Here is a 10000-nt window from a genome sequence, read left to right as displayed (position 1 = left end):
GTAAAATGAAGACACAGCAATGTTCAATATTAACATTTATTCAAAACAAAGCATCATTCCCTCAATTCCGCCGAGCAAAATAGTTCCCCTAACAAAAGGGTTGCCAAGCAACAACTACAATGCATTGGGTCAAATGGGAGGCGCATTAATACTGAAAATGGAATGATATGCGGTCCCAGGTGTGTGTTACAAAGTATTTAAACACGGCTTCCAGCCAATCAGAATTAAGAACCAGAACTAACCGTTGTATAAGTATGAATAGTAGTAGTAGTAGTAGTAGTAGTGGTAGTAGTAACAATAGTAGTGGTCCTGCTTCTACTAGTAGTAGTAATACTAGTACTACTAGTAGTAATAGCAGTAGGATAGTAGTAATATTAGTAGGCTAGTAGTAGTGGTGGTACTAGTAGTCAGGTTGTTGTAGTTGTAGTAATAATAGCATAGCCCGAGGTATGAGTGTAGTGATATAGTCTGTCCTAGGATTAATTCTACCCAGGGGTTGAAGTGTCCTAGGAGTCTTTAACCCCTAGTAGTTGTAGTAGCGGTGCTAATAGTAGTAGTAGTAGTAGTAGCACTAATAGTAGTATTTATAGTAGCAGTACTGTAGTAGTAGTACTAATAGTAGTAGTATGAACAGTAGTAGTAGTAGTAGTAGTAGTAGTAGTAATAGTAGTAGTAGTAGTAGTAGTAATAGTAGTAGTAACAATAGTAGTATAGTAGTAGTAGTAGTAGTAGTAGTAGTAGTAGTATAGCAGTAGTAGTAGTAGTAGTAATAGTAGTAACAATAGTAGTGGTCCTGCTTCTACTCGTAGTAGTAATAGTAGTACTACTAGTATTAATAGCAGTAGTAGAAGGCTAGTAGTAGTAGTGGTGGTGGTAGTGGTCGTTGTTGTTGTTGTAGTTGTCATAAGTACTCGTAGTAGTAATAATAGTATAGCCCGAGGTATGAGTGTGGGGATATAGTCTGTACTAGGATTAACTATACCCAGAGGTTGAAGTGTCCTAGGAGTCTTTAACCCCCGGTAGTAAGTCTGTCCTAGGACATTTGAACCCCTGGCCAGTCTGAGTGTGGGGGTATAGTCTGTCCTAGGACATTTGAACCCCTCCCAGTCTGAGTGTGGGGGTATAGTCTGTCCTAGGATTAACTATACCCCGGGATATTTTAACCCCTGGCCTGAGTATTGTGGGTTAATCGGTCCTAGGACAGATGAACACCCCCCTAGGACAGATTAACCCCCCCTAGGACAGATTAACCCCCCCAGGACAGATTAACCCCCCCTAGGACAGATTAACCCCCGGGGGTTAGTCTGTCCTAGGACACTGAATCCCCGGGGTTAAAGCGTCGGGGGGGTTAATCTGTCCTAGGGGGGGTTAATCTGTCCTAGGGGGGCTTAGTCTGTCCTAGGGGGGGTTAATCTGTCCTAGGGGGGGTTAATCTGTCCTGTTACACCGGGTTGTTTTTTCTTCTTAAATAAATAAACGTATCCAAAGCTGGATCTAAAAACTCCATCCCCCCGGGGAGCAAAACGATCTCACCCCGTCCGAACGCAAGGGACGAAAGACTGAGAGGGCGTTGTGAAGAACGATGGGGAAGTCATTTTACAGACCATGTGACCTCTGTTTCACTTCGGTACAGGAAGTGGGCTTTTGAAAAACGAGGGACGGTTGAGGTGAATCCATCCTTAATCCTCACAAAATCATGTATGACCGTATTCTTATTATGTACGTCACATTTATGTTTACACATGTCTAATGTATGTTTAATGTCAGTTTTATGGATTGTTTTACTTCTAACGTGTATGTTTTGTGTTCTGTCTGCGTGCTTGGAGAGATAGTGCCTTGCAGATTAAACTATACGATAGAAAATAAACTAAGTGTATTTGTGTTTGGTGATTTCACTCAAAATGTCTTTTAACTGGATTCTTCCAGGGATTTGAGACTGATTCTACCAATCAGCTGTTTGCTACTGACCCTGTGACTCGGGTATAACACTGCAGGGCCACTGTTTAATTCCTCCCTCCCGTCCATGGAGAAATCACTGATCTGATACAACGCGACTGGTATCAGCTGTGTAGAGGAGGGCGCGCTTTCACCTATCCCGTCATGTTAGATCAGAGATGACCGAGGAGAGGGAGAATGCCTTTTAGGAGCATTCTCACAGAGCCCGTCGACAGTTAAAAGCTGCTCGTGTCCTCATCCATCCCTCATCCTTTCACCCATCCCACTATTCTCATCCCCCTAGTAGATTGCTGGAGTGATGTAGTGGTGACCTGTCCTCTTTGGCCCCGTTCGGCTGCTAGCCCAGCCTCTGGAGATGGAGTTAAGAACTCATCTCTAACGTGACTGGATGGAGAGCTAGACAGTTGAAACCAATCCCCTAACAGATCAGCGGTTCACCAAGAAGTAGGGAAGGGTTCATCCACTGGCGGACTGGCAATCTGGCCGAGCTTACAAATGCCAGAAGGGCCGCGGGACTCGGGGCCGCCTGAGGGGAGGGAAACCCCCCCCCCACCATTGCAACCTCAGCTAAGATTTTGAAATGTGGTGATTTGCGCCACCTATAGTGTAGCCTAGGCTAACTTTCTGTTGGTGGTTATCACGTTCCCCCAATAGTGCCCCCCCCAGTGCTCAAAAAAATGTTTGATGATGACCCCCGATTTGCACTATTCGCCTTCACCTCAGCTGCCATATTGGTCAGTCTGACGTAATTAGAGGTGCGGATGCGGAAGTTCCAGTTGCCTTCAATGTAAAAAGTTCGCTGTAAAAACACCATTTCAAGAATAAATAGTCAAAATAACAGGCTGAATACACTATCGGGGTTACAAACTCATCATTACCAGAATCTGACTGTTTTTCACTGCCGTTGTTTTCGCGTTTGGAAATACATGGGAGTGAATGCAGCTGACGGCTAACTATGGCTCATTCACCTCCATGTATTTCCAAATGCGAAAACAGAGTCTGGTAATGATGAGTTTGTAACCTCGATAGTGTATTCAGCCTGTTACTTTGACTATTTCGGTTCTTGAAGTGGTGTTTTTACAGCGAACTTTTAACATTGAAGTCAACGGGCACTTCCGCATCCGCACCCCAGACTGACCAATATGGCTGCCAGGTGAATAAGGAGAATAGGCTACCCTCTCTGATAAATAGTGAACACTAGTCCCTTATCCAAAAATGTTACAATTAAAAATAAAATAATTATAATTTTGACTCGTGGTTTTCATTGAAAATAAATTATTTCAGCAGACAGCGGCCCAAACGTTTTTTTTATCGGCCCAAGGCCTTTTCCCATGATCATCACGTTGCTACGCAACCAACCCTACCTAGTTCAGTTAAAAAAATTACAAGAACGTTTGACAGTCAGAAAGTAGCTAGAAAGTTGCTCGAAAATGGAGCTTTAAAAGGCCTAACTTTACGTTTGCTAGCCCTCGAGAATAGCGACCGCAGCTGATAACGTTACTAGCCAAGAAGTGGATATTCAGCAATCCATTTTTCTTCTTTCAAACGAAAAAAAGGAACTAGAAAGTACATTTCCTGGAGAAAACATGAGGTGGGCTAGCTGCTGCAGCTGGATGTAACAGCTACGCTAGTACTACTACAGACGGGCAATCTCCATGCACCCACCGGCGAAGACTGGCTGCGTTCAAATTCACCTAACACAGGCGAACGTTTGTCGCAAACATGTTTTCTCCAAACGGTCACATTTGAACGGCTTTTAATGAATGTTACAAATAGTTCGCATAAATGCAACAATGTTCCAAAATACCGTGAGGCTACAAGCCTGGGTCCGTTGTGATCCTCGTTCCGTTACTGGCGAACTACCTCTCCAGACTGTTAGCTTCTGTTAGCAAATGTTTGCAGCGAACACAAAGCTAACGGAAAATAGTTCGCTAACGTTCGCTATGTTCGCTGAATTTGAACGCACCCCGTGTGTCTCTAGGACACTCTGGGGCTGAGTTGTGGGGCCCGTGGCGTGGTGGCAAGACTCCAGCCCCTCAGGTCAAAGCCAGCTTCTACAAGCTAGCCCACCTAATTACCAGAGAGAGACCAAGTTGACCAATACCACTGGCTAACGGCTAGCAAAACCTAATGAAATGGCGAGTCCTGCTTTGCAGCTTTATGCATTTCAGATTGATCATGTTGGCAATGTGTGTGAATTTGCTGCTATGTGAGAGATAAGGACCTGTTGTTGCATGTCGTTGACAAAAGCTTCCCCTTATTATGGTGTCAGAACGATGGTTTATGAATGCAGTGTGATAGGCTAGCCCAGAGATGGTTAGCACTGGCACTAAATTTTGGTAGGAACAAATTGTCCCAAGTGTTGCAGATTATTGGTACCCCAATGTGCATAGTCTCTCTAGCTGTGTTCGGAATCGCTCCCTATTCACTATATAGTGCACTATATAGGGCGTCAGCCATGTTGTTTGTAGTGTCCGAGTTCTCCACAGAATTTTCGTTCCCTATATAGTCCACGGTACTACGCTACAGACAGGAGGGGGGGGGGGACCCCACGGTACTACGCTACAGACAGGAGGGGGGGGGAGACCCCACGGTACTACGCTACAGACAGGAGGGGGGGGAGACCCCACGGTACTACGCTACAGACAGGAGGGGGGGGGGGACCCCACGGTACTACGCTACAGACAGACAGTCCTCATTACAATAGGAGTAGGACACTTCAAATCCTAGTAGCCTACTTCATTTTTGTACGGGATGTGATGCACCAGTCGCTCTATGCAGGCCTACGAGTGGCAGAAGAAGAAAAGTTCAATTGTTTTGAGCAGGGCCGGAACTTAAATCAACGCACCTGATAGGCCTGACCCAATGACACACCTGATAGCCCTAACCCAATGACACACCTGATAGCCCTAACCCAATGACACACCGGGCAACAAAGGGGGGGGCGCGATTGTAAAAAGCGATTGTAAAAAAGGGCCATGATACAAATGCCAGGGACGTTTTTTGATCCCAGTCTGTCACGGGTTCATCCATCGTTAACCTACTAACAAATATGGGTGAGAACGAAGAGGAGACAAGAACAAGAAAGAGGAAGGACAAGAGGAGGAGAATGGAGAGGAGGAGCATGGAGAGGAGGAGCATGGAGAGGAGAATGGAGAGGAGGAGCATGGAGAGGAGAATGGAAAGGAGGAGCATGGAGAGGAGAATGGAGAGGAGGAGCATGGAGAGGAGAATGGAGAGGAGGAGCATGGAGAGGAGGAGAATGGAGAGAGGAGCAGTGTTGTCTTTGACAGGAAGGAGCAGGCAGGTCATCCTTCCTGGGTGACGAGGTTCTGGCTAAGATTCCTCTCCTGAGGCTACTGCTCCAGAACAGCAGGACCCCCTGATTGTGTGAGCGGCTTTCAGACAGTGTGGGTTTTCCGTGCACTTCTCAGTTACGCTTTTAGACAGCTTTATGGAAAAATCCCCCACCCCCCGATTTTTTGTTTTTTAGAAAATGAGTCATCCTCTGTAGGTTAATAGCCTATTATACATTTGTCTACAAAGCTGACCTCATGACCCTCGTGTTCACGTTAGTGGCTTTTAAGTAGGCCTGCTTTTAATGTTCACATAACTCTTCCTCAAGAACATCGCTAACATCATTAACATCGCTAACACGTATTTGATAACGCGCGTTATTTATTCAATGTTGGCAACGCCCGAGGTAAACACAGCTTCAACGGCTTGGGTGCTATCAATTAATCTCCATCAGTTTGTTTGGGTCTGCAAAACGTTCGCCTCAAAGGACGCCCGTCTGTCTCCATAAGTCAGGCTGCAAGAAAGGAGTTTTTCTTCTCGGACGGAGCTCGACACGAAACTGCTCCAGTCCAATCTCGCTTTAGCTCAGTGTCTGAATGCAGTTTTTGCGCATTGATCATCCTGCAATTGGGCCTTATTTAAGACGTAGAGACATGGGCGATTTTATAGGGGGGGGGGCAGGGGGGGCAAGTGCCCCCCCCCCCCCCCGATTGGCCAGCCCAACTCTGCTCAAATTCTTAAAAAAAAAAAAAAGATTTTATTTTTTATACTAGCCTAATTAACACATTTATTATTAAATACATAATTGTGGTTTGTATCAGTTTGTGTCAGGTCATCATTTATTTTTAAAGTGTATTTATTACTTAAACTAGGCTACCTTAAAAAAAAATATATATAGCCTATATTTATGAATATATTCATAATCCACCAATGACACAACTCGTCCGTCGACCTCAACTATTTCTGGTTTGATCTGTTACCGCAAAAAAAAGAGATCTGAGTCTGACTGTACTGCTCGGTGCTCAACAAGCTACAACCAGCCAACCTGCTCACAATGGAGAAAAGAGCTATAAAAACAATTGACCACTTCTTCATAAATTAAAAAACAAAAAAACTGGCAATGCTAATGAAGGAGCTACCACTGGAAATGACCTATTTGGAAGGCTGCAGGACTGCCTGTGTGTGTGATCAATCAATCAATCAATCAATCAATCAATCAATCAATCAATCAATCAATCAATCAAAGCTTTATTTGTATAGCGCATTTCATACCCAGAGGCAACACAATGCGCTTAAGCCTGATAGCCTGACACTCACTGCTCTACGTGCACAGTTGCAGTTTGATGTTGTGATGTTGGGTATGGCCTAGTGCTCGGTCTGTAATGGATTTAACTGCAAAAGGAGAGAGAGGACAATGGTTTAAGGTGTTTGGAAAGGTCTTTAGGCCAGTTGTAAATTCTATGCCAGGTCATAAAGTCATATGACTCATATGGCATTATGTAGGTATATTGAATTGTCATACGGATTTCTTATTAGCATAGGACTGTTCACAACTGGCATTCTTTGTAAATAGACGGGACGGGACGGCAGAACTGTTTATTTTTCTCACGTCAAAATGTTGCCCCCCCCCCCCCCCCACTCTCAGAGGGTAAATCGCCTATGCGTCGACATTTTGATCAGAGAAACGCATTCAATGCGGATAATCTACAGTCAGTTGCAGTTGTGGTGAAGGGTATCCGGGGTAGGCTACACCAATTTAATGAATGAACAGCACGCTGTGGAAACAGCCCATAATAGTTGCTGTTATAGTAGCCTATATCAACGCTACACCAGTGTGCATCTGTGACTGCGTGCGGATGGGCGGGTGGAAGCTGTCCTACTACTGCGGGAGGCGTTCCCTTCTGTAAGCAAATCAACAAAACATCTATCATGTATACAACTCAAAATATGTAGCCTACAACTCAAAATATGTAGCCTACCATGTAGGCTATACAACTAGTCGAACGCCCGCTATTTTATAGATGGCCCCCGCATTTACGCAGTTTGATGACCTGATGTGCGTCAAATCATTGTCTGGCACACAAACATGAGCCTAGCCTACATGGTGGCCGCTCTCTCTCTCCCTCTCTCTCTCTCTCTCTCTCTCCCCCTCCCTCTCTCTCTCCCCCCTCCTCCTGCGTGTTTACAATTTCGCCTCTATTTCAATCGGCCCCCAAACCTCCTCCCACTCGCTCCTCCGCGATAGGCAAATCGAAGCGGGGAGGAGTTGCCCGTCCCGTGCGAGCCCCCCCCCCCTCCTCCCACACACACACACACACACACACGTCTCCCCCCTCCGCGCCCTCTCCCCCCGCTATACTCATTTCAGGAAGAGAGTGAAAACCGAAGCGGGGAGGCATTCAGCAACCAGAGGAGCGGTGTGTTTCTTCTGCGAGCGGAAAGGCGTCACATTGGGCGCAGAGGGGCGCAGTCGGACGGGGGGCGCAGAGGGACGCCGCTTCGCAGATAACAGAGCAGGGAGGAGGAGGAGGAGGAGGAGGGAGGAGGAGGCGGCAACTGGCGAGTCGTAAAAACGTCCAAAAACGGTGTCGAAGACACGGCGATTTCCCGTCACCCCCCCCCCCCCCATCACCTCAACCGGCTTGATGGAGATTCCTTCCGCACCGTTGATCTGATCCCCGCCCGACGCGCGGCAGAAATCGCTCCCTTTTTCTCCCCTAATATGCGAGAATAACAGCAGCTCGATTGCGCCTATAGGCTTGTAGCCCACAAAGGCGCTCTTGCACGGGAGGGCTAGATCAGCAATACGAGCGGACCGAGGGGAGATTGGACCACCGGATTCAATCACCGGAACCGATCCCTCGCCAGCGGGTGAAGAAACCGTGGGGCTTTCATCGGCGAAAACACCGCACAGTCTCATCCGGGACCGGGACTATGCAGCAGTGCGAAAAGATACCTATGTAACGGTCCTCCGCGCACCGAGACAGCGCATCTCTTACGGATTAGAATGGCATAGATCTGCGGTCTCCTCGCACCCGAACCGCGACGACCAGAAACGGTTCTTCACGACAAGCATGGCCATCTAGAGACATCTAATACAGGCGATGGGTAAGGAGACGCGTCCATTCGGTCGGGAGAAATATACGAGGGGGGAGGGGGGGGGCTCAGTTCTGATGTGTGACGTGCATTTCTAATGGTCTATCAGTGCTATCAAAATGGGTATGACAAAATCAAAATCAAAATCAAAATCAAAATGGTCTATCAAAATGGGTATGACAGTGGCTGCCATTTAAATTTGGGCGAACATGGAATGACAATTCAATAGGTTAATTAGGACGCATTCGATTGGATGTCGCGTATTGGCTGGGGTGCTGTGGCCCGTGTGACACTGGCCTATCGGTCCTGGCCATCAATCAACATAGAACTCGAATACAAGATGCCTCCTCTCTCGCCTGGTTTAGGATTCTGTCCGCGTACCGTTTCTGTAGGCTGTGCTAACATTCCAGATGTTTCTGTGATAACCGAGTTTGACAAGTGGAGGATTGCGTATTCCCCGGCGTTTACCGGACAGATAGCAGGCTAGGAGCCTACGACTCACGAATACCGTGATGCTGTACGTGATGTAGCCTATGTTTCTCTCGCTCGGAGCTTTGGCCTACATTGCGGGCCAAATATTTCTCTTATCCCGAGTTGCTGAGCTGAGGCCAGCGTCAACAGAGGGATATATGCGCTATAGGGGGTGTATAGGTAGGCTAGGTATGTTGAGGTGAGCTATATACATCCCCAAACTGCTGATCCCAGGTAATTGTTGAGAAGACATTTATGTACTCTGCGGCTAGTCCCAGAGCTGCACATTCTGTGTGTGTGTGTGTGTGTGTGTGTGTGCGTGTGTGTGTGTGCATGTGCATGCATGCGTGTGTGTGCGTGCATGCATGCGTGTGTGTGCGTCTGTGTGTGAGTGTGTGTGCGTCTGTGTGTGAGTGTGTGTGTGCGCGTCTGTGTGTGTGTGTGTGTGTGCGTCTGTGTGTGTGTGTGTGTGCGTCTGTGTGTGTGTGTGTGTGTGCGTCTGTGTGTGTGCGTGTGTGTGTGTGTGCGTCTGTGTGTGTGTGTGCGTCTGTGTGTGTGTGTGGGCGTCTGCGTGTGTGTGTGCGTGTGTGTGCGTGTGTGTGTGTGCGTCTGTGTATGCGTGTGTGTGTGTGTGTGCGTGTGTGTGTGTGTGTGCGTGTGTGCGTCTGTGTGTGTGTGCGTCTGTGTGTGCGTGTGTGCGTGTGTGTGTGTGTGTGTGCGTGACGTGGAGGAATTGAGAGGAGAGGGAGGTAGAGCTGAAGGTAAGACAGAGGGAGAGAGGGGGGCAAAGGAAGGAGAGAGCGAGGGATGAGGAATGAGATGGAAGAGGAGAGAGAACAGGGAGAGAGCAGTATCGAGTCTCCAGGGGCACACACACGCACACACTCACTGTATTGTTCGCTCTCTCTCTCTCAACACACAATCACACTGTAATCTCTCTCTCTCTCTCACACACACACACACACACACGCTTGCGCACACTGTCTATTGCTTGCTGTCTCTCTCACACACACACGCACGCACACACAAACACACACACACACACACACACACACACACACACTGTTTCTCATTGTCTATCAGCTGCTTGACTCTTACACACATTTCCCTCGTCTCTCTGCTTTGCCTTTAACTCTCTCCCCTCTCTCTCTCCCTTTCTCTCTCCCCCTCTCTCTCTCTC

This window comes from Borostomias antarcticus, assembly GCF_949987555.1.
Source record: "Borostomias antarcticus genome assembly, contig: scaffold_628, whole genome shotgun sequence".
NCBI classification, from domain to species: domain Eukaryota; kingdom Metazoa; phylum Chordata; class Actinopteri; order Stomiiformes; family Stomiidae; genus Borostomias; species Borostomias antarcticus.
This window is presented reverse-complemented; position numbering follows the sequence as displayed.